General features: G+C 37.9%; 1 protein-coding gene and 1 long non-coding RNA gene across 2 annotated transcripts in view; both read left to right on the top strand.

The window, feature by feature from the left end:
• The window catches only part of LOC102654662, a 57,430-nt gene extending 40,765 nt beyond the window's left edge, over positions 1 to 16,665 (top strand). Inside the window, exons 3-4 of the long non-coding RNA XR_003306313.1 lie at positions 15,681 to 15,945; positions 16,224 to 16,665. This is a non-coding gene — a long non-coding RNA (uncharacterized LOC102654662). The remainder of the gene's footprint in view (positions 1 to 15,680; positions 15,946 to 16,223) is intronic.
• The window catches only part of LOC550708 (E3 ubiquitin-protein ligase MIB1), a 575,562-nt gene that overhangs the window by 414,434 nt on the left and 134,389 nt on the right, over positions 1 to 26,739 (top strand). The gene's annotated exons all lie outside the window — the stretch shown is intronic.

Raw genomic sequence — 26,739 nt, 5'->3', positions numbered from 1 at the left:
TTCTTTTATATATCATATTTGAAATATAATTCGAACAAATATATATATAGGTTAATTAAAGCAAGATTTGAATTTGCCGCCATTTTTGCATTTGTTGGCAAGCCTGAAGAAAGAATAGTTTGAGAGTTTAGAGTTAATAAAAATAGAGCGTTATATAGCGTATAATACAACAACGTGTCTTCATTATCGAATGATATTTTAAAAACTCTCTTTTATATTTAATTCAAATCTTGCGTTAATTTTGGGACACCCTTTATATATATATAGTGAATATTTTTGAGAAAAAGATTCTAAGGATCGTTTGGAATTTGTTGTAACAAATAATGATTGAAAAATCAGCGAAATTATTAAAGATGTTGTTTTATGAATTTCTTTTATATCCGAATACCATATTTGAAATATAATTCGAATAAATATATATATATATATATATATATATATATATATATATATATATATATATATATATAGGGTATCCCAAAATTAAAGCAAGATTGAATTTGCCATTTTTGCGTTAAGTTGTTAGCAACCCTGAAAAAAAAAGTTTGAGAGTTTAGGAATAGTAAAAATGGAGCGTTATAATATAACGTATCTTCATTATTGAACGATATTTTAAAAACTCTCTTTTATATTTAATTCAAATCTTGCGTTAATTTTAGAACATCTTTTATATATATAATGAATATTTTTGAGAAAAAGAAGAAAGATTCTTTGGAATTTGTTGTAACAAATAATGATTGAAAAATCGGCGAAATTATTAAAGGTGTTGTTTAGGGAATGTGACGGATACGCGTCAAACAACGATATTCTCTGGCAATATTTCCTCTGGAAGATATGCGTTAATGTTTCTGCGGTGGGAAAAAATGGTTGTCATAAGTAACGGTAATTACGGAAGCGACAAATCAGCGTCGGGACGTATAAATTTCGTACGTTTTAATTTCTCTCCTGCCTCTGTGCCGGGGAGAGAAGTTTCACTGGGAATATTTCATCCGAATTTTAAGTTGTCCGTTGTTTATACAACGCGTACGCAACGCGGAAACTGCAACTTGCTTGTCCCCCTTTGCTTTTTAAAAATTTTTAATTTTTCGCGGAGATCGGCCTCCTCCTCCTCCTCTTCTTCCTCCTCCTTCTCCTCCCTGCGGCTATTAAAATAATTCTTCGCGTAATCACACCTGTAATGTGTTATTGTTGTTTGATAAACTTGTCTCGAAACTGTATACGAAATTACAAGATTTAACGTTGGAATAAATATTCATGTCGACTTGCTGACTTCTTTCTTTTAAAATTCAAATTTGTTCGAAAAAGCAGGATGGATGATTAGAATTGATTTTGTTAATCGTAAAAAATTGTCCTTCCATTCGATCGTTTTTGGAATTTAAAATTAAAAAATTTTTTTGAAATGTTAGAACTAGTTCTTAGATTTAATGATCGATAATAAACTTTAGGAGGAGAAAATTTATTATCGTTTATCATTGATCTGTGATATTCTGATATTTTCAGAAATTCTCGAGAAAGAAACAGCGACTTGTTTATAATCATACAATTATCATTGTTTCAATGCTGTATTCCAATTAGAATTGAATTATGGGACGAGATTTAAATGGCTGTAGTCGGTTTAAAATGGCCGAGGTCCAACGGCTCCTCTTCTCTATTTTCCGCGAAATATCTCTTTGTACGGCCGTCACGTAACAATTTAAAATTAATTGCAAAGGTCATCTAAGCGCGGAGAATTTTCAACGCGCGATCTTTGTCGTTCCTCCCTTTAATGACGCCAGATTTATTTCCGTTTGTAATTATGCGCCGTGGCAAAAATTCCTTATTTTTTTTTTTTTTTGCTCCACGTTAATTTATCGAATTTCACCTCAAATTTCAATGGAAAAACTTTTGCTTAAAAATTCTACAATTCGCTGCTTCGATTCGACAATCGAATTTTTTCCAAACACTTGAAATGATGAAACTACGGAAACCATTATGAAAATTTAAGCTATAATGTCGAGCACACTTTTTCCCCCTCGACATCTTCGAAACCAAACCTTCACTCGTTCGAACCACGCTCAATTAACCAGAATCCCCTGTTCAGAAGGAAAATTCTTCCCCCGTCCGTTTGTCAAATTTTACGAGTGCGCCCGCGTGCCAACGCCGAGATAATTAAATCTAAAAAGAGAAAAAGGAAAAAAAAGAAAAAGAAAACGTGGCTTCGCTACCTTGGGCTTGGCAGTCGGACAATTTATACCTCTAATAAACCCAATTGCGCCTTACATAACTGTGGACACAGCCAGAGGGAAGATATTCGATTCGGAGGGCGGCCTCGAGAGAGAGGAAACGTAGATTTTTCCAATGAGTCTTGGCACCGGAACCCGTTCCGTTTCGGTTTCGTTAATCGCGCACACCTATTGGCTGGCATCGGCCACGTAAGATGTCTAGACCAGTCTAGACGTTGTCTGCAAACGATCCTCCTCCCACACTGTCCGCAATCCCGCAGGGAGACAGTGCCCAAATTATTACTTTTTTCCGAAACGTCGAAAAGTAATAAAATTCGAATGAAACTTTCAAATAACGTGGCGAGTGAAACGGATAATAAAATTCACGGAGATTTGAAACTTTAAACCTTATCGAACTTTTTACATTGGCCATTATTGCCAGAATTGGCTTCCCGAAGTGCTGATAGATCGCCAAACGAACGTTGTCAAACTCTGTTAAATATCGAAATCGAGCGTTTCTAAGCATTGCCGAATTCCGCTCGGACATCGTCGAGTGCTATCGAACGCTATCAAACGCTACCGAATGCTGTCGAGTATCACCGAACGCTTCCAAGCACTGTTGAATACTATCGAGTGCTTTTGAACACTATTTAACGTTGTCAAACGCTATTGAAATGTGTTTTTCAAACATTATCAAATGCTGTCGAACACTTTCAAACATTTTCAAATATCGTTCAAACATTGTCCAATGCTATCGAACGCTATCGTATCGAATTCTGAAACAGAAATAACTGAATCAAACGCTGTCAAACATTATCGAACTGTTGAATGCTATCGAATATTGTTGAACACTATTTAATCCCATCGAATGCTTTCGAACGCTACTGAAACGTAGTTCAAACATTGTCAAATACTATCGAACGCTATCAAGCTATATCAAACACTATTGAATGCTATCGAATATTGTTGAACACTATTTAATCCCATCGAACGCTTTCAAACGTTATCGAATGCTATCGAATGCTATCGAATGCTATTGTACCAAATTCTGAAACAGAAATAACTGAATCGAAGGCTGTCAAACGTTATCGAATTCTGTTGAATGTTATCAAACTATATCAAACACTATCGAATGCTGTCGAACGCTATCAAACGCCTTTAAACACTTTTTAACATCGCTCAAACATTATCGAATGCAATCGAACGCTATCGAATACTATCGTATTAAATTTTGAAACAGAAATAATTGAATCGAAGCTATATTAAATATTATCGAATGCTATTAAACGCCTTTAAACACTTTCAAACGTCGTTCAAACATTATCGAATGCTGTCAAATGCTATCAAACGCTTTTAAACACTTTCGAACGTAGCTCAAATATTATCGAATGCTATCGAACGCTATCGAACGCTATCGTACTAAATTTTGAAACAGAAATAATTGAATCGAAGGCTATCAAACGTTATCGAATTCTGTTGAATGTTATCAAGCTATATCAAACACTATCGAATGCTATTAAACGCCTTTAAACACTTTCAAATGTCGTTCAAACATTATCGAATGCTGTCAAATGCTATCAAACGCATTTAAATACTTTCAAACGTCGCTCAAACATTATCGAATGCTATCGAACGCTATCAAACGCATTTAAATACTTTCAAATGTTGCTCAAACATAATCGAATGGTGTCGAACGCTATCAAATATTTTTAAACATTTTCGAATATCGCTCAAACATTATGGAATATTGTCGAACGCTATCAAACATTTAAACACTTTCAAACATCATTCAAACATTATCGAATGTTATCGAACGTTATCAAACATATTTAAACACTTTCAAACGTCTCTCAAACATTATCGAATGCTGTCAAATGTTATCAAACGTCTTTAAACACTTTCAAACGTCTTTCAAACATTATCGAATACTGTCGAACGCTATCAAACGTCTTTAAACACTTTCGAATGTAGTTTAAACATCATCGAATGCCATCGAATGCTATCGAGAGTTATCAAACAAATATTTCAAACACTTTCAAACACTTTCAAACCTTATCAAACGTCGCTTGTCGAATTTCTGAAACGAAAGTCCAAGCCTTTCCATTTTCTAATATATAAAACCAGGCCAGAGATTACCAGATCTCCAAACCCTTATGTAGAATCCCTATTTCGAATAACTGTGAACTGCGAAATGCAAGGACGTGTGTCCCCCTCCCTCCCCACGTTGCGTTCGTTGACGGACACATGGTCGGACGGCGTATATAATACGGATTAACCTTTAACCATCGAGAGACCGGATGGATGGATGGACGGACGGTACACAGGGGAACCGGAAACGGTCGGTTGGGTCGCGTTTCCATCCTCGGTCAGAGGATGCTATGTGCTGCGGCGCAGGCCGCGCGGTGAACGTCGCCGTTACACGCTCCGCTCCCTCCACTTTGTTTACACGATAATGTCTATCGGGGAGGCAACGATCCGTGCGTACGCGATAATTAGCGCGAGGGTGTGTGCGCGAGAGCATCTTTAACCCGTACCCACCCACCCACCACTGCCACGTGACCACAAGTTAACAGTCGAAGCTTACGCAAACACGATTTCAAGAATCCCCGTGGATCGATCGCTCGAGGGATTGCGATCGATCGAATCCTGAATAATAATCCCGTTTCTTCTTTCTTATTCTTTTCTTTTTTTTTTCCTTTCAATCAACGATAGATGGAATCAATAGCGTGCAAACTGCACAGGGTTAACATTTTATTTTCATCAAGAGAAAAAGAATCGAACGAGTAGTAGAGTAATAAAAATTTGATAAATAGTCGAAGATTATTAGTTACGCTTTAGCGAATGTATCGAATTAATTGTCGGTATTTCGGAGCGGAAATTTATCAGCGGAGATTAATAATCGAAGAAACGAATGTTTCTTTGCTGAATTAATATTGTCCCGTCTGAACCCGGCTCATCATCCATCAGACCCGCCCCCGTATTTAATCTAATAAGACAGGTATGTCGAACTTACGGCTATGCGGATCGAATAGTCTCCTATTAGATTGTATGCGGTTCCTGTTTAACATGTCCGAATTAATACATCAGTAGGTTTCCCTATTAATTAGCTTCTACGGAGGTGCGCTCGTGGCGAACGTAGAATGTACGATATCGAGCTGCCACGCCGTTACACATTTAATACCTCAAAGACATCGAGGCAATACCACGCTTTCAATTAAACTGGTAATCAAATGGGGGGAGAGAAACAAGAGCGTATATCTTATATACATATATTTCGTAATCGTAATTTCTGTCACTGTTTTTCAACCATCATGGTTTCCATCAATTTTCAATTAAGTTCGAAGTAGAGTAAGATTAAAATGTATATGGAAAATAATATGGATATCAAGTTTTAGGGAGGAGATTTAATCGAAAAGCGGTGAGAATTGATCGCAGCTCAGACTCAAAATATTATATAATTACCTTCGATCGATTTTCAACTCTCTTTCTCTATTACCGAACGATTTGTTTAATAATTAAACGAGTGTAAACGTAGGGATTAACGAAATATCCCCAAAAGCTACGATTAAATTTCAATTTTACGATAATTAAAACTGCCCCCCTCTCACAATTTTCCATCGAAAAATCATGTTCGAGAATTTATATATTCGAATTAGAATTTTTCGATCGCGTTGGATCGATTAATTGGCGCGGAAATTTCGTCTGTATCGTATAAATGTACGTTCGATTCGTATTCGAAATGCGAATCCATCGTCATTCTCAGATCGGAACTCGAGGCGTTTTATCGCGAATCTACGCACGCGCGCACATTTCGAGTAGAAGAAGAAGAAAAGAAAGAAAGAAAGAAATTTCTGACTACGAGAGCCACCGTGTGCCGCAGTGACTTATGCATGTGACTCACGTCTTATCTAGCTAGCACCCTCTCTCGTTCTTGCGATTCTTCCACATCTGGCTCTTTCGCTTGGATGGCGGGGGTGGCTCTCGCCATCACTCGTTCATCTCGTTGAAACTCTCGTTCCGGGAAAAGGGGGTCACACCGATCTTTCTCTCCTTTCTTTCTCCCCCTTCTTCCAATCGTATATATATGTATGTATGTATGTATATATGAGTGTCGTTATCCCTTTAGAAGTTTGAAAAACCACCGAGCCTTGCTTCCCTGACTTTGGTGGATCGTGTATGTGTGCGTCACGAACTCGCCGATTTCGTTCGATCGATCGGCCAAAGAATCTGTCCAACTTGCTTTCCATTCTTTCGTTTATTCGCTTATATCGACAGAGTTGAATTCGTTGAAAAAGTAAAGTTATATTAATTATTTATCAAAATGGTCGAATAATACTTATTCGATTGTCCAAAGAATCTGTCCAATTTGCTTTCCATTCTTTCGTTTATATCCAATTCGCTTATATCGATAGAGTTGAAAAAGTAAAGTCGTTTATTCGCTTGTATCGACAGAGTTGAAAAAGTAAAGTCGCATTAATTATTTATCAAAATGCTCGAATAACATTTAATCGATCGGCCAAAGAATCTGTCGAATTTGCTTTCCATTCTTTTGTTTATTCGCTTATTGATAGAGTTGAAAAAGTAAAATTACATTAATTATTTATCAAAATGGTCGAATAACACTTATTCGATCGATCGTCCAAAGAATCTATCCAATTTGCTTTCCATTCTTTCGTTTATTCGCTTATATCGACAGAGTAGAAAAAGTAAAGTCGTTTATTCGCTTATATCGATAGAGTTGAAAAAAAAAATTACATTAATTATTTATCAAAATGTTTGAACAATATTTATTCGATCGATTTTTATTCGATCCAAAGAATTTGTCCAACTTGCTTTCGAATTCTTTCGTTGAAAAAGTAAAATTACATTAATTATTTATCAAAAAATGTTTGAATAATAATTATTTGTAGGTTATAACAACATCGATAACCTCAACCTGTTATAATTATGTCTTGAACTTTATTTTAGAAAATAAGTTTATAAAATTACGATCGGGTAGGAAATTTATCGTTTTTATCGATCGATTTTTACGTCTCTTATAATTAATTGACGAGAGATTTTAAATTTCTCTTACGAACAAATTGAAGCTTGATCGTTCGAGCAGAGATTCGAGGCACAGCTCGTCACTTTGAAATTTCGCTGGCCGAAATACGCGGTGTACAACCCCTCCTCTCCTCCAATACGCGCGGTACCATTCTCAGTTACGAGTACAACGGAATTGGATTAGATCTCCACCAATTTTCGCCAAGTAATTAATTTCATACGCTGACGAGTCGGTTGTAATTCCCATCGACTCGCTTCCTTCCTTCCCTATTTCGAAACTATTATTTATTCCCCAACTTGTTGCTTGTAAAAATATAAATTTGTAAACGTACAAACTATTCCTTCTTTCCGATATTTCTCGAATAAAACTTTGTACAAATTTTATATTCCTCACGTTGAAAAATCGTTGAAAGTCGCGTGTTTATTTCCAATACAAAGACGCGCATTAGACGAACAAATCAACTTGTTGCTTGTAAAAATATAAACTTATAAATGTACAAATTGTTCCTTTTTCCTTTTTCCCAAAATTTTTCGAATAAAATCTTGTACAAATTTTATATTGAATTATATAATGAAAAATCGTTCACTGTTTATTTCCAATACAAAGACGCGCATTAGGCGAACGAACCAACTTGTTGCTTGTAAAAATATATATTTTTAAATGTACAAATGTACTGTTCTTTTTCCCTTCTTTCCAAAATTTCTCGAATAAAAACAATCTTGTACAAATTTTATATTTCTTATATTGAAAAATTGTTGTGTTCACTATTTACTTCCGATACAAAGCGCGAACAAGTCGTAAAAGTGAGAATGACGAGGGTGAAAGTGTGGGTGTCGAGCGGAAGAAAGGAAAGAGAAAGCGGCGCGTTCGACGTTCTCCGTATTACCCATTTATCGGCTGGTAAAAGCGGATCATTAATATTCAAGAGGCGGTGGAACACAAGATTTTATTCGATTCGAAATCTCCGCGCGCTTCTATCGCGTGCACCTCGAAATATAGCTAAAATACAGCTAAAACGCCATCTATCAAGCGGAGGAATTTCCACATTCCCCGTTCGACGACTATCTCCAACTTACAATCCCTTTCCCTTTTCCCAATGAATTAAAAAAAAAAAAGGAAAAAAATCTTTTCGCCTCTCGAAAAACAATTAACAATAATCTTGATCCAAGGGCCAAAGATCTCTCCTCCTCCAGGAAGATCAAATCCTCTAGATTGATCCAAAGATCTCTCCTCCTCTAGAAAGATCAAGTCCTCCAAAACAATCTAAAGATCTCTCCTCTTCTAGAAAGATCAAGTTCTCTAGATCCAAAAGTCTCTCCTTCTCTAGAAAGATCAAGTCCTCTAGAATGATCCAAAGATCTTTCCTCCTCTAAAAAGATCAAGTTCTCTAGAATAATCCAAAGATCTCTCCTTCTCTAGAAAGATCAAGTCCTCTAGAATGATCCAAAAATCTCTCCTCCTCCAAAAAGATCAAGTCCTCCAGAATGATCCAAAGACCTCTTCTCTTCTAGAATGATCCAAAGATCTCTCTCCCTCCAGAAAGACCAAGTCCTCTAGAATGATTCAAAAATCTCTCTTCCTTTAGAAAGATCAAATCCTCTAGAATGATCCAAAGATCTCTCCTCCTCTAGAAAGACCAAGTCCTTCAGAACGATCCAAACATCTCTCCTCCTCTAGAAAGATTAAGTCCTCTAGAACGATCCAAAGATCTCTCCTTCTCTAGAAAGATCAAGTCCTCTAGAATGATCCAAAGTTCTCTCCCTCCCCTTCAGAAAGATCAACTCGAGGGATAAATCGACGACGAATCGAGGTCGAAACAGCAATCCGCCCTACATGTGTGTCTGCCCTCCCCCTCCCCCTCACCCGCAAATTACGCGAAAACGAATGATAATTAACGAGCGTTCGTTAGGCCGGGCGTAGTGGAGTAATTACACCCGGAATCGATTAAGCGCGCGAAGGGGGCGAATCGGTATTCCCTGCCTGTTCCCCTCGTCGCCGATGGGGAGGGAGAGGGATAATACCGGGGAGCAGAGAGAAAACGATAACGGCAGCGGCACGAAATAAGGAGAAAGGGGAGGAGAGAGAGAGAGAGAGAGAGAGAAAAGCCCGGAGAGAGCCCCGACGCGAGCCGCATTGGCATCGCTGGCAGATTCAATTTAAGATAGCCGCCAACTCTCTGGACTCTGTGAATACGGCGTGCTATATTAGAGTTGGTGCAAGTTTACTGTACCGACACCCTACGCCGAAGTAAGAGAGAGAGAGAGAGAGAGAGAGAGAGAGAGCAGGTTGAATTATGCTCCCCGTCGTCGTTTCTAATGGACATCGTCGCGAAACATCGTTTTGCCTCTTCTCCCCCCTCCTTCCCCGATTAACGTGCATTTGAACGATGCGTTTTTATCTCTTATCCTCGTATCCCACACACGTTGGAATATTTTATTGTTCACTTGTGTGGGAAGAATATGTATATATTTATTTATTTGTGGTGTGCCAGCAACACTATAATCGGTATCTATTTGTTTTTCTTAGATACTTGAAATGTTTTATAAACGTTACAATTATATTAATACGTGTAATTAAATATATTCATTCGGTTAAATTCGTTTTATTTATCGTTTTCACTTCTCTCATCGTGGTATCTGAACCTGGATGCATATAGTAATATAAATGTAATTTGAATGTAGTTCCAGTAGTGGCTTGATGAATGGAAATATTATTTCTCGATTTTCAATATTCAAATTATGTACATTCTACCTTTCTACTATATAATTTATGATGTATGATACAAAAAACTGTCCACGAGTTGTCTTCTGACGTATTTCCAAGGGAAATTGAAACTACAGGGGACTACTTGTTTATCTTCGAACCCATTGAAATTCGCACAGTCACTTGGAAACTACTTAATGAATCCTGAAACATTTGCTCCAACTTTATTTTATCTAATATCGAACAGTGGCGGTGAATTTGATCTTGGAAACATCTCTCTCTATATATATCCCTTGTTTCGATAGGTTAACACACATGGTTACATTAGGAGACTTAACGTGACCATATCTCGTAACATAAATCCACTTTAGTTCCCCACTGTGTAATCTCTCGCAAGTCGAATTCCTATTTGAACGAAAGAGAAGCATGTTTCCATCCCCGCATTGATTAAAGTTTTAACCCCACGTGATTCTTGGCCAATCTCACCCTCTACCTCCCCCTTGAACGAGCAGCCCTTAAGATCACATCTCTCGAGGTCCACGGTGACTCTCTCCATCCTTGGCCCTTATCTACGTTCCCGGGAGCGGATCTCGTTTATTTTAACTCGATCTGTTCGCGTTGCACTCTCTCCTCTCCCAAAGAATGTCCTCCCTTCGATGTAACTTTCAACTTCGACCTCCCCCTGAACGATTAATATTTATCCCATTCGAACCTTCGATAAAAGAAAGAAAAGAAAGAAAGAGAAGAAAGGAGACTGGTTCCAGAGGAAAGGAGAGCCTCACCTTTCCTCGATTCGATAACGCATCTGATGATTAGAGATGGAGCCACGGATGCCTATTTAATTAATACGCTAGAGTAAGAAAGAAAGAATAAAGAAAAGAAAAAAAAGGGAAGAAAGGAGAAGGAGACTGCTTCCAGAGGAAAGGAGAGCCTCACCTTTCCTTCCTCGATTCGAGAACGCATCCGATGATTAGAAATGGCGACGAGGATGCACGATATGCCTAATTAATACACTGGAATAAGAAAGAAAGAATAAAGAAAAGAAAAGAAAGGGAAGAAAGAAGAAGGAGACTGGTTCCAGAGAAAAGGAGAGCTTTACCTTTCCTCCTTCTCGATTCGAGAACGCATCCGATGATTAAAGATGATTAGATATGGATTAGGATGCCTACCTAATTAATATGCTGGAATAAGGAAGAAAGAATAAAGAAAAGAAAGGAAAGGAAAAAAAGGAGAACGAGACTGCTTCCAAAGCGAAGGAGAGCATCACCTTTCCTTCTTCTCGATTCGAGAACGCATCTGATGATTAGAAATGGCGACACGGATGCCTATCTAATTAATATGCTGGAATAAGAAAGAAAGAATAAAGAAAAGAAAAGAAAGGGAAGAAAAGAGAGCCTCACCTTTCCTCCTTTTCGATTCGAGAACGCATCCGATGATTAGAGATGACGACGAGGATGCACGATATGCCTACCTAATTAATACACTGGAATAAGAAAGAAAGAATAAAGAAAAGAAAAGAAGGGGAAGAAAGGAGAACGAGACTGCTTCCAAAACGAAAGAGAGCATCACCTTTCCTCGATTCGAGAATGCATCTAATGATTAGAGATGGCGACACGGATGCCTACCTAATTAATACACTGGAATAAGAAAGAAAGAATAAAGAAAAGAAAAGAAAGGGAAGAAAGGAGAGCCTCACCTTTTCTCCTTCTCGATTCGAGAACATCCGATGATTAGAGATGGCGACGAGGATGCACGATATGCCTACCTAATTAATACACTGGAATAAGAAAGAAAGAATAAAGAAAAGAAAAGAAAGGGAAGAAAGAAGAACGAGACTGGTTCCAAAGAAGAAGAGCTTCACCTTTCCTCCTTCTCGATTCGAGAACGCATCCGATGATTAGAGATGGCGACGAGGATGCACGATATGCCTACCTAATTAATACGCTGGAATACCTAGGATATCGGAAATGGCATCTTCGATTCGCTACACGAAGCCCATTAAAGACAAATCCCTTTGGCTCGGGGGGATCGATCGAAACTCATCGAAACGGTGGCTGCCTCGAATTCCTCTAGCTCTGAGCCGCAAAGTAGAGCGAGGGGCAGGTTTGCATAGGATTCACGCTGATCTAAAATTCGAAAAGGGCAACGGATGAGGGGGGGAGGGAGATGCGATGACAGATCAATACAAGCCTCGTCTCTCTCTCTCTCTCTCTTCATCTCGCTCGCCACCGCCATCTTCCCTCTTCCTCTTCTTCCTCCCTCGTGAATCTTGCGGAATTCCTTTTCGTGCGCCTCTCCCCCCCATAATGGAGCGCCATAGAAACGGGCTTCTTCTTCTTCTTCTTTCTCTTCTTCTTCTTCCAGACTGATCCTTTTATATGATAATTGCAATTGTATTTGCCAGAGATCGTGTATAAACGAAGGCGAGCCTTTATTGGGACGAAGCACGCTGCATTGTGCGGTTCCCCTATCCGCAAGGTCGACAGATTCGAGACCATCCCCCCTCCACATCGAGCTTCTTCTTCGAGTTTTCTTCGTTTTCGTCCCTCGAGCCTTCGCCTTCGTCATCTTTGTACATCTTTTCGCTCTCTCTCTCTCTCTCTCTCTCTATCTTTGAGAGAATCTATTTGAGAGCCGAGAGGGATTTTTTAATCCTTAAGAGAAATTGCGAGATCGTTTTAAGAAGAAGAGGAAGAGGAGGAAGAGAGAGATGGAATATGAGATATAAGCATTATATTTATTTATCGTAATTATTCGATCGAGGGTAAATTTTAAATTTCCGGTGTCACGAGGGAGAGAGGGGGACACGTAAGAGAACGTTTTCTTTGTATAAAAGTTGGGGAACTTGTTATAAATTTGTTTTCAGAAACCTATTTAAAACTTTCTCTATTAAGATGATGTATTTAATCCACTTTGCAAAGGAATTATTAACATCGAATAACTTTGCAACCGGTTTGCCCTGTGAACCGTATCGTAATCCCTTTACAAATTTTACGTAATTTCACTTACCTAGGGGGAAAAAGAAAGAAATTCCGGCATTCACAATTCCCAGAGACATAATTGTCGTTTCATTGTCCGACAAATGTTGGGGAAAATAATTAAGGATCTTTCTTGACACGCCTTGGAAAGAACGATACTTTCCAATCTATCCACCTTATACACCTTATACCATATATAAATATATATATACACGCACACATACATGGAAGCACAACTATTCGAAAGCTCTGTTACGAGGCCACTAAATATTCATGTAGAATCATCGCAGAGGAGGAAGAAGAAGAAGAAGAAGAAGAAGAAGAAGAAGAAGCGGTAGCGGAACGCCCGAAGGGTTCTAAGCAATTTCAAAGAAAAGATTATGTTTCCGCGGACAGAGGCGAATGAAAGTGGCTCGATGGGGTAAGGAAGTGGCGGAGGGGATGGATTCTCGGCTAACGGGTGGAGGGAGGGAAGAACTAGCGAAGGGAAGGGAAGGGAGGAAGGGCTGGAGAAAAAAAGTGAAACTAATTTTCGTTCGAGCTTGAGCTCCCTCTCTCTCTCTCTCTCTCTTCCTATATCCTTCCTTTTTTTCCCCTCCCCCCTCTTTCTTCCCTTCCTCCGGTTCAGTTCGAAAAGTTTCCCCTGCTTACCTAGCAAGGAAGTTGCTTGGTATCCGTGGTACGTTAATCCCGCAAATAGATGACTTTACGAAATGGTACGAGGCTGTCTGGGAAAACGGCGAATCCCACGGTAAAAAGGATAAGCTCGGCCAGCAGGATGTTGCTCGTTCTCCCTTCTTCTCGCGGCCATGCTGGAGAAGCAACTATTTTCCGGAGACTCGTGAGGATATATCCGTCTTATTCGAGTTGTGACAAACGTTCGTCCGTGATCAAAAATTTAAGCTTTCGCAATTGCTACTGTCTAGGATAATGTTATTTTTTCTTTTTTTTTTCTTTTTTGGATTGGTTGTGTAATTGTCCATGAGGAGAGGTTGAGGAGGACAAAGTTATAGCGAGAGGATAGCGAAAGTAATGAGAATTTCAGATTTCTATTAAGAGTATATCATATTTCGAACGCCCATCAATATTAGGGAACGCTACCAGAGCATTAAAACGTTGCTTCAACGTTTTCGAACATTTTCGAACACTTTTGAACGTTTTCGAACGCCATCAAACATTATCGAACGCTTTTAAACACTGCTGAATGTTGTTTAAACGCTATCGAACGCTGTCTTACTTTTGCGAATGCTTTTGAACATTGCTAAATGCTATTCAAACACTGTCAAACGCCATCGAACACTGTTGAACGCTATCGAATGCTGAAGAATGCTTTGGAACGTTCAAACACTGTCGAACGCCACCAAACGTTATTAAACGCTTTTGAATATTGCTGATTGTTATCTAAACTCTTTCGAATGTTTTCAAACTCCATCAAACATTACTAAGTTTTCGAGGAATACTAAATTGTATAAAAATGCTATCGAACACGCTTTCAAACGCTGCCAAACGTTACTAAATACTTTTGAGCATTGCTGGTTGTTACCTAAGCGCTATCAAATACTCTCGAACGTTTTCAAACTCTATCAAACATTTAAGCTTTCGAGGAATGCTAAATTGTGTAAAAATGCTATCGAACACGCTGCCAAACATTACTGAACACTTTTGAATATTGCTGATTGTTACTTAATCGCTTTCGAACGCTGTCAAACTTCATCAAACATTACTAAGCTTTCGAGGAATGCTAAATTGTATAAAAATGCTATCGAACACGCTTTCAAACGCTGTCAAACGTTACTAAATATTTTTGAGCATTGCTGATTGTTATCTAAATGCTATCAAACTTCATCAAACATTACTAAGCTTTCGAGGAATGCTAAATTGTATAAAAATACTATCGAACATGCTTTCAAACGCTGCCAAACATTACTAAACATTTTTGAGTATTGCTGATTGTTAGCTAAACGCTATCAAACGCTTTCAAACGTTGTTAAACTTCATCAAACATTACTAAGCTTTCGAGGAATGCTAAATTGTGTAAAAATGCTATCGAACACGCTGCCAAACTATTAGCACACTATTAAATAGCATTTAATTTAATATTTCTGAGTGCGAATTTAATCCAGTAAGATTTTCATTTTTATTTTAATATCATCGTATATACGTGGCCTTTAATGAAATTAACTGCAACAGCGATAAAGTGATAGCAATTGTATCTTTGCATTATTTCATAATTCAACGATGTTTGGAAAGGCATGATACCGTCGCTGCTTGTTGTTGATCGCAAAATGTGGAGGGTAATTGACACGTATTATCGGGAAACAGATGGCACTTGTCGGGCAAATGCGACACGTAGTTTTGTGCGATGTTTAGTGCGGCTCAAACCTCCGGTCGATAATACGTGTGTCTGGAGGATGCTCGACTTATATCCTTCGCTCGATTAAATAAAATTTATATTTTTGCATTTTTAATTTCTCCAATTAACATCTAACCTAATTTTAATTTCCATTCAAATTTTTTAAAATCGATCGTGAAATAGATTTATCCGTACGAACGAATAATTTTTTAACGAGAAAGGAAATTTTGTTGAAAGAATAAAAAAAAAAAAAAAAACTTCTTTCTATGTTTCCAGAAACATGGCGAAAACCAGAGATGGAGAATCAAAATTCTGTTTGAAACCGAAAACGCGTCATCTGTTGTTTTTAATCTTGCAAAGGATAAAAACAGAATCCAGTTGGCAGTGATTCTTTTTTTCAGATGTTTCGAGCACAAACCATTTTAATCCACGGCACGTTGCAGCCGTTGAAACGGGCAGGAGGAGGAGCCCGACCGCTTTCACAGTCACTTAGCGCTTCGAGTAGAGAGCGGGACGGATAAAGGAAGGGAAGAGAGAGAGACAGAGAGAGAGAGAGGATGGAAGGGAAAGGGCTAACAGAAGAGCACTTAAACACTCTGACGGTTAAATTTAAACTGGCCCGTGTTGCGCGAGCTATCATCCCCTCGATGTTGATCCGCACGAACGGTAATCTCGAGATTTGACCGATGCTGCCACTCCACTTCTCCCAGTCTCGCTTCCTTAACCCACTTTTCACGATTATTTGCACCCCTTTGCGCTCAAACTTCACTTTATCCATCCCCTTCCACTTCGATATTGTCCAACGAAATTGCTCTCGAAATTTATTTTACGTCGTAGAAATTTAAATAAAAATATTATTATTATTATTATATATGGACATTGCTCCGTTTATTTTCATTCTTCACCTTTTTTATCAAAAGTAACGGAGAAATAAGTTGTTTCAGGTGCGGCCAGAAATTACATCATCACCACGTCGTCTCCTTTTTCCCCTCCATTCCTCTTTTCATCCCTCTTAAGAATCCTTCCTCTCTCTTTAACTAGTCAGCCAACCATTTCTCCTGCCTCCAATCTACGTTATATTCAAGAGTGTTCTACTGTGAGTCTACATTTTGGATGCACAGGAGGAGAGGAGGCAGAGAAGACTTTCTCACTGTAAAAATTGTAATAAATATTTGTATCGATCGATGTCAATGAATAAAAAAAGAATTCAATAAATTTTCATCCCCTCTTCGAGCTTCAACTTCCTTTCTTTCCCCAACCAACGCATGATTAGTTTTACGTTTCGAATAAGAAAAATTTTCTTCTCACACGCTGCACAAGATATACGTTTTCTGAAAAGAGAAAGAAAAACTTTTAACTCATCGATTTATTCAATTTAACATTGATCATCTTTGTTCCAGGTAAGTGAAAGGAGCTATATGAACCGGGTGGAAAATCGAGGTGGCGCAACGCTAAGACACCGGTAAGACAATAATAATAACCTCTCCTCTCTCCCTTCCTTTTCGAAATTCGTCGAGGTTCACGTTATTATTATTAACACGTTGACAGCCTTGTCACCTTTATTCGAAGGATCTTGATATTTGGAAAGATCTCAGAAAATTGCATTGCAACAGAAAAATAATTTTTGGTTTGTTAAAACAATTACTTAAAATGTAAAAGCTGAGTCGGGACAAAAATTTGTTGTACGATTCACTATTGTGAGATAATTCTTTCATTTTTTTTTTTGATGTGTGAACGAATTAGAAATTATTTGACAAAGATTCGAACTATTCTTGGCCTCTTGTCTCATGTAACAGTTCATTCTTGCATTATTGCACAGCGTGGAACAAGATTTCGTTGGAAAAAAGAAAAGGGATCGTCGATGCTTCCTTTCGACGATTAACCCTTCCCCTTCCCCGGCTTCAATTATAATTACGAAATCACGGGACCGTTCACAAAGCGACAATAGAAATGCCATTGTCGTCGAGGAATGGAATGGAATGGAACAGAATGGAATGGAATGGCAGGTATTAATGAATGAAAGGAGGAGAGTACGTAGCTTGTTGTAATAAACTATCCCATCGATTATCATCTATCGATAATTAAAAAACGAATAATTGTTGTGACACGAAGAGGATATAGAAATCATCCAAGGATTTGTGGAAATGGAAATTGGCCGAACTTCCTTCCCTTCCTTCTTCGAAGAAGGAAGTTAGCGGAGTCTCGAAGTTAACAAATGATTATCTGGCGGTGACAACATAACGCGACACGCGTCCAATTCACCCGCGAAAGGTTTCACGGCGGTCGATTTCCCGCCCCCACCCCGATATTCAAAGAAGTTTCTTCCGCCTCCCTTCGTGGATACGAAGGCGGCGCTGTCCCATATATCAACGCTTTCACACCGCCACCGCCGCCGCCCCGATTACATCCACTCAATCTGTCAGACTGTCGACATTTTTCTAGACTAGACGTTCCAAACACACGCGTGGATACCCGAAAAATATTCTTTCTCTCTTTTTCCAACGAAACAAATAAAGTAGCTCCAATCTCTCTCTCTCTAGATTTAACACTTCGAGATATATAAAGGGTGTCGCAAGATTTAAATTTGCCGCCATTTTTGCGTCAAGTCGTTGGCAAGCCTGAAAAAAGAACAGTTTGACAGTTTGAGAGTTTAGGGTTGGTAAAAATGGAGCGTTATACGATACAACGACGTGGATTGGATTATTAAACGTGAAACAGTGGATGCTGGTTTCTCGAGCGAAATAATCCTAATAAGCACGTTTTCACCTCGATGGCTTTGTTGATCGGCAAAATTGCCGCGTTTGGTGAATATTTTGTATTATTAATACATTGAATTCCCCTAAATTTAATGTTTTTGAAACTTTATTTTATTTAAATAAATAACGCAAAAAATTAAATTAAATTTAAATAGTTTAATTAAAAATATTGATTTGTGGAATCAATGATATAACAAAAGATTATTTTAAATTATTATTAAAATATTAGTTTGTGGAATTTTATTATCTGGATTTAGTTTTTCAATAATATTAATAAGATTATATTTTTTATGTTTAAATAAGTTTAAATTCTTTTTGAATGAAATATTTATTCATTTAATTCGATAAAGTTTAATTTTTTATGGAGTTTGGGGTTCGGAGAAGCCGCGTGTGATTGGCGAAAAACAAATGCATCCGCAACGCGTCGCTGTTTGGTGCGGATTTTGGGCAGAAGGCGTCATCGGACCATACTTTTTTGAGAACGAGGCTGGTCAAGCAGCGACTGTTAACGGTGCTCGATATCGCGACGCGATAACACGGTTCTTTCTGCCGAAATTGGATGATATTTATGTGGCCGATATGTGGTTTCAACGAGACGGTGCCACATACTGTACAGCCAATAAAACGATTCAATTATTGCACGAGACATTTCCTGGTCGTGTACTCTTTCGTTTCGGTGATCAGAATTGATAGATCGTGCGATTTAACGCCATTAGATTTCTTCTTATGGGGTTATTCGAAGTCAAAGGTCTATGTCGACGATCCACACGCGCATTACGAGAGGAAATTAAACGCTGCATCGACGAAATTCAGCCACAATTACGCGGAAAAGTGATAAAAAATTTGGACAAAAGTGCTTTACGATTCGCTTAAAAAATAAATATCTAAAAACTCTCTTTTATATTTAATTCAAGTCTTGCGTTAATTTTGGGACATCCTTTATACTTTTCGGATATCTTCGAAATAGCCAAAAAAATATTCTTTCTTCTTTTTTCTCTCTCTCTCAAACGAGACGTTCAACATTCGATATAACATCTTTTATCCCTCCTTCGAGATGAACAGTGATCGTCAAAGGGACTCGTTAATTTGATCCGAAGAGAAGAAATATTATTGAATAATTTTGGGACACCCTTTATATATACTTTTCGGATATCTTCGAAATAGCCAAAAAATAGTCTTTCTTCTTTTTCCTCTCTCTCTCAAACGAGACGTTCAACATTCGATATAACATCTTTTATCCCTCCTTCGAGATGAAGAATGATCGTCAAAGGGACTCCTTAATTCCTATTTCCGAAGAGAAAAAATATTATTGAATAATTTTGGGACACCCTTTATATATACTTTTCGGATATCTTCGAAATACCCAAAAAAATATTCTTTCTTCTTTTTCCTCTCTCTCTCAAACGAGACGTTCAACATTCGATGTAACATCTTTTATCCCTCCTTCGAGATGAACAGTGATCGTCAAAGGGACTCGTTAATTCCTATTTGATCCGAAGAGAAGAAATATTATTGAATAACGATGGCCAGAATTCGCCATACGCCTCGAGAGATACGTGCTCGGACTTGGATTAAGCGAGCGTGCAATGGAAAGAAAGGGAAGGGAGCGCGATGAGGAACACCGATACCGTGAACGGAGCGAGTGGACAGCAGAGGGATAGAGAGAGAGGAAGGACGCGGTGGAGGGAAAGGGTCTAGATTAAATACCGATACGACGAGCGTCTATCTATTCCCCCGGGGGGAGCCCTTTCGGCCTCTGCGACCTCTCTCTCCGGCTGCGTGGCCAGAAGGACGAAACAAAGGGGGAGAGGTCGGTTCAAAGAATTCTTCTCCTCTCAAACTTGGCGCGATGCGATTCCGCGATATATCGTCCTTTTAATCTTTGGATCTCCTTTCACCTCTTCGAAAGTGATATTGATATCTCTAACGAAGAATCTCTACGTTTGTAATATATTTGTAACATTTATATATAGAAATTCACGCTTCTTTCGTTAAAAAGGAAGGAGAAGAAAAGAAGATTTCTCTAGGCAAATAGAAATTTTTTAAGTATGATATACTTCTTCTCACTTTCCATGGAAACGCGGGCGATATTACGCGGATGGTTAGAGGATGGCCCAGTTCGCGAAATTATATGGAAATGGCGGAGTGTGTGCGGTTGACAGACGGACGAGTCTGTGCATATTTAGAAAAGTTGGACGAAGAGTGAGGGTATCGCGTGTCGAGTCGAGTGGAAGAGAGCGAGTAAGGTCGGTGACGAGGGTCAAAGGATGCATTGTCGTAACGAGTCGTGGAAGAAGGGGAAAAAAAAGAAGAAGAAGAAGAAGAGGAAAAGATGAGAGGAGGGAAAAAAAAGGAGGAGGTGTAAAAGGGTTAAAAAACGCGGCGACCTGACCAACGACGGTTGGAAAAATGCTCGATGAGAAGGAGGAGGAGGAGGAGGAGGAGGAGACGGTTTCGCGTGGCACAATTCCGCCCCTAAGATCATCAGAGATTGCTCCGGTTCGTGGCGGATGCTTTTAAGGCCGCGTTTAACGGATCCACTGGGAATCGATTAAATTGCGCGTGCATTTGATTTCCTTCTCTCCCTTTTTTTCTTCCCTCCCCCTCCTCTCTTCCAGAGACTCATCGATCCTCTCTCCTTGCACGCTTCAATCTCCTCTCCCCTCCCCACTCGCTCTCTACCTTTTCCTTTTTCACTTTACTTCACTTCACTTTACTTTACGGGGCTCGCTTTTACAAAATTTAACAAGATATCGACCTTCCTTTCCTTTTCTTCTCTCTCTCTTCCTCGCCAAATTTCTTCCCGATTATTTTTTCCGCGTCGACAAATATTTCGATTATTTTTTTATCCCCGATTTTCCACGCAAATCGCGCGTGGAAACGCAACGATAGTCGATCACGGGAGAGAAATATTATATCCACGAAAGGGGGATAGAATTATTTCAGATCGAAAACGGGGACGGAATATCGTTCGAGAAAGCGACAGCGACGCTCACGCGTTGTATTAAATTACGATGTTTAAAAAACTTCACGGTGCTGCACTCTGTTCGCGCAAGTGGTGGGGGCCGTGAATCGCCAGTCGCCCATACGCTAGCGCCCCCAATTTTCTATGATCCCACGTTACGAAGGAAGAATCGAAGAGTTTCACGGAGTGACGTGAGTTAACCTTTTTCGATCGGCCCGTTCGCTGAATTTTATTTTAAACAATTAATTTGGACCCTGAATCGCCAGTCGTCCATACACTAACGCCCCCCTCGACTATGATCCCACATTACGAAGGAAGAATCGAAGAGTTTCGCGGAGTGACGTGAGTTAACCTTTTTCGATCGGCCCGTTCGCTGAATTTTATTTTAAACTAATTTGGGCCGTGAATCGCCAGTCGCCCATACGCTAACGCCCCCAATTTTCTATGATCCCACGTTACAAAGGAAGAATCGAAGAGTTTCACAGAGTGACATGAGTTAACCTTTTTCGATCGACCCGTTTGAATTTTATTCTAAACAGCTAATTTGAAACGATTTCAGGTACGAATTAACGTATATTTTATATTCTAATATTTTATCTTTATTTTATATGTGAAGAAGAAAGAAAATTTGTCGAATATTAAAGTCTATATTGTTGTTTTGAGTGATATTTTAATAACAATTTATTATTTTCCATCTTCTTATATCTATATTTCTATTTTCCTTCTCTTAATGAATAGAAATAATTTCGTTATCCAATAATCAAACTTATCTTAAACTAATCTCATTACCTTATTATGCTTGCAAAACTCAAAAACTTTGAAAGTAATATTTCTATTAATTGTCAAACTCGAAATTATTTTTATTCGTTCGTAAGAAATTGTTGATAGGGAGAAGGAAAGTAACGATGAAAATAGAAATGTGATATAAGGAGATGAAAAGTAGGAATAATAGACGGTGAGAGCTCTTAATGAAATAAGAAAGATGAAGGACGTCAAACGACATTTCATCGCTCGATGCTTGCCCTGACTAACCGAGTATGCATCTTGATAATTGCTTTATTATTAAAACATCACAGGAAACAACACAAAATAATTTGAATTTAAATTCAAAAAATTGTCTTTCTTTATACGCAAAATATTTAAATATAAAAGTTTAATACTTTAATTCAAAATTATTTTAAATTAACTAAGAACTGTTCATTGGTGGAAAAAAAATCTCGCAGGGGGTCTGATCGAATAATTCGATAAAAAGAAACGCCTATTCTCTTCCTATCCTAGTATTTGTATATATATATATATATACCAAAAACGACGATCTGAACCTCGACGTGCATCTAAAATAAAAAAACCCGTATAAAAATTATTTCATTTTTAAAATTTACGATTTGTATATAAATTATAAATTTCATATTCAACTAAGAACTGGAACAAGTATTATAGATAACTTGGAAAATATTTCAAGTCTTGAATGATTGGATCCCTAACTGTGAATGAAAATAATTTTTTCAACATTCAAATTATAATCTCTTCTACTGTGAAGCGAGGATCGTCGATAAAGCGTCTCTTGCCCCCCCGAGACTTCTTCCCACCAACGATTATTAGAACGTAACGCGAATCGTTACGTTGAGATTTTTACCGTTGATTTTTCGAAAATTTGGAAAATTTTCCGTAAAATCCGCCGGATGGAAAATAACGTCGATGTTGAACGAGATAACAACCGATCGGAATAATATCAACGTTCGATGATACTCCCCATGATTTTAATCGTGACTATATATCGATTAAAATAATACCACGTTACGTTGATATTATTTGAAACAATAATTTCGATATAGGATTCGAAACGGATGAAATTCCGTGAAAGTTTTACAATTTTAATTATAATAATAATAATTTTTCTCGAAAAAGGAAATTTCTATCCTCGAAACGGATGAAATTCTGTGAAAGTTTTACAATTTTAATTATAATAATAATTTTTCTCGAAAGGAAATTTCTATCCTAATCAAGAATTTGATAAAGAATACAATGAAATTACGTTTCTTCCTTACCTTAGGAGGAATATATACTCGAAGTAAGCTAGTTATCTTTCTCAGAGAGGGTGATAAGTTTATCGCGTTGCTACAAGTCTCTTTTTTCTTAAGCCTGCCAAACTGCCTCACGCACCGCCTAGCAACATCCTCGTCCTCGCAAGGATCATCGACGAGGATCAAGCGCGATTTTAAAAAAAGAGAAAGATCCCCTTCCTTCCTGCGAGGGGAAGCGAACACGCACACAAAATCCCTCCCTGAATCCTCGACACTCGAGCCGATTTATTTTTAACGCCGACCATAAATGCCGGCTGAAAGGAATTATGCCGTTCTGGATTTGCGCGAGTAAATCGAGCGTTGTTCCGTCGCGAATGGAAATGATACGGTTTATCTCGCCACCCCTCCCTCGCAATCCAGATTTTAAATCGATAATGTAATGTATATGACGAAAAATCTGCACGAGTAATATGAAAGCGAACATTAAATATTAATTTATTGGCATTTATTCGTTCGAGAAGTTTAAGTTCACGTTTTCGAAGTTATTATAAAATGTTAAAAATATTTATAATTAGAAAGTGATTTATATCAATTAACTATAAAAATATTGGGATTTTATACATTATTGTAACTTTATGATTTGGAATATTAGGTTCATCGATAAGATTAATTATTCGAATGGAACTTAGATCTCCAGAATCGTGAATTAATAATGATTTATGATACAATTGTAACTAGGCAAGCATTCTTAGTAATTTTCTTTATAGTAATACTATTTTTAATTGGAGGATTTGGAAATTGATTAATTCCAGTAATACTAGGTTTAGCATTAGCATTTCCACGAATAAATAATATTAGATTCTGATTATTATCTTCATTACTAATTATATTGCTATTAAGAAATTTATTTTATCCATTTTTACTGGATCACGTTCTGTTTATATATAAAATTATTGATTCGTTCTTGTTAATTGTTTTCTCGAATTAACTGGAATATTTTTCTTCTCTCTGTACTATGAACATCAAATCTATTCATCCAATCACGAGTATCGATAAGCCAGATATCCAAGAGAAGATTAATCGATCGATCGATTGAATTAATTCGTTCTTGTTAATTGTTTTTAGAATTAATTTCCATGGAGAAGATCGATAATTAAATTAATTCATTCTTGTTAATTGTTTCTCGAATTAAATAGAATTTTTCTTTATCTTATTCTATCTTATTCTGAATATCGATCTATTCGTCCAATCACGAATAAGCCAGATGTCCATGGAGAAGATTAATCGATCGATAATTGAATTAATTCTTGTTAATTGTTTTCTCGAATTAATATTTTTCTTACTCTGTATCTGAGCATCACTTCTATTCGTCCAATCGAATATCGATAAGCCAGATGTCCATGGAGAAGATTAATCGATCGATCGATTGAATTAATATTGTTAATTGTTTTTAAAATTGATTTCCATGGAGAAAATCGATAATTCTTGTTAATTGTTTCTAGAATTAAGTAGAATTTTTCTTCGTCTTATTCTATATCGATCTATTCTTCCAATCACGAATAAGCCAGATATCCATGGAGAAAATTAATCGATCGATAATTGAATTAATTCTTGTTAATTGTTTTCTCGAATTAATATTTTTCTTACTGTATATCTGAGCATCACTTCTATTCGTCCAATCGAATATCGATAAGCCAGATGTCCATGGAGAAGATTAATTGATCGATCGATCGATTGAATTAATTCGTTCTTATTAATTGTTTTTAGAATTAATTTCCATGGAGAAAATCGATAATTGAATTAATTCGTTCTTATTAATTGTTTCTCGAATTAAATAGAATATTTTTCTTCATTTTATATCTTATTCTGAATATCGATCTATTCGTCCAATCACGAATAAGCCAGATGTCCATGCAGAAGATTAATCGATCGATAATTGAATTAATTCTTGTTAATTGTTTTCTCGAATTAATATTTTTCTTACTCTGTATCTGAGCATCACCTCGATCTATTCGTCCAATTATGAATATCGATAAATCATGGAGAAGATTAATCGATTAATTCTTCATGTTGGAATATTTTTCTTACTCTATACTCCGAGCATCATCTCGATCTGTTCGATAAGAATCGGATGAAAACTAAGATGGAAATTTACTTTTGACAACGTTGAACGATCGTTGAAAAGGTGTGGCGCAGGGAGAAAGAATCGGAAAAATTGAGAAATCGTCGTGGAAAGTCGAATCGATCCCCCGTGGACGCGTGGAGTGACGGGATTGGTTGGTCGGTCTCCCGATTTCGCTCGCCAACTCGTTCGCGCTTAACAATGTTTCGGAAGAACGGAATAATGTAATTGATTTCCAACGTGGCAACGTTCCAGCAGAGGCTGGAACGGAGGAGGAATCGGGCAGCCTCGGTCTTTGTCCGACCGCCCACCCACGCCTCGTGGACGAAAGCAAATTTGTCATCGACGTTTGGACAGGGGCTGCGATGCCCGCGTCTCATAATTCTTCGACATCCTTTCCAATTTCCACCACCGGCCTCGCCCGTTTTCCATGCCAAACCCAGAGAGTAACAAACTCTCTCTCTCCTCCTAGTCTGGATTCATTCATTTTCTTACATCCACTTCCGTCTCGCAGCCACTATTTAAGGTTTCCAATGGTTTCTTTGGAAAGATCTGTTTGATTTCTCTTGTCTCTTTAATGCCCGTTCTTTTGAAACCAATTTTTCTTCGAGAAATCGGTAAAAATTCGTATCGATCTTAATATCGATCGATTCAAATTGAATCGTTGTGAAATGATCGTATTGAGCTTCTATCTATACATTGAGAAAGTAATTTCCTTTTTTCACGCGAGTGTCGCTAGTTGTTTATCCTTCCTTCTAAACCTTCTGTTTCTTATTACATCGTGATATATTTCACGGTTTATTTATAAGAAAAATTCGTTCGATTCTGCGCATAATAACAAAGATGCGAGATCTAGAAAGAAATATTTTCGGCATATTTTACTTTTTTTCTTTTAAAAGATAAGAATACTATCCAGGGAAGAAAATACTTGGATTTCAAAATTTCGTTCGACATTAAAAATACGTCACAAGATCGGATTTCGAATTTGACTGAAACGAAATAAAGACACGAACCGACGAATTTCTACGAGATTCAATTTCTCGAATTCGAGTGACTCTCATTGTCATGAAAAAAGGAGTAATTACTTTCCGAACGATTCGATACACATATCTGACGAAATTACTTATTCATTAATCGCGGGCAAACGGAGCGGTATATAGTTATTCCATAACATAATTTGTAGAAAGTCGTAGTGTAGTGATGTGATTGATCGAGAAAGTTTGTCAGCCCTGGTGTCAGCGGATCCGGACCGCCCCTTTAATCGGTTCCGTGGCTTAATCCAATCCACCATGATGATCGGTCTGGTATTTATAATTAAGGTGGGCTAACTACCTGACGATACCGCTTACGCGGCAAACGCCGCTGCCGAGTCAATCAATCAACGGGATTACATTCTTCCGTTGCCCCCGAAACTTTCGACTCGGCCGTAAATTTTAAACCGAGGCTGGCTATACCTCCTCCCCTCCCCATCCCTCTCCCGAGATCGATAACTCATCTTTCTCCCAGGCTTGGAACTTTCAGCTTCCAAGTAGGGGCCGTGTTCGTTTGTTGCAAATAGGAAACGAATTTATACATTTGCGGCGAATGAAACGG

Source organism: Apis mellifera, linkage group LG16 (genome assembly GCF_003254395.2).
Source record: "Apis mellifera strain DH4 linkage group LG16, Amel_HAv3.1, whole genome shotgun sequence".
NCBI classification, from domain to species: Eukaryota; Metazoa; Arthropoda; class Insecta; order Hymenoptera; family Apidae; genus Apis; species Apis mellifera.
Note: the sequence above shows the minus strand (reverse complement) of the source record. Positions and strands in the feature narration are given on the sequence as shown.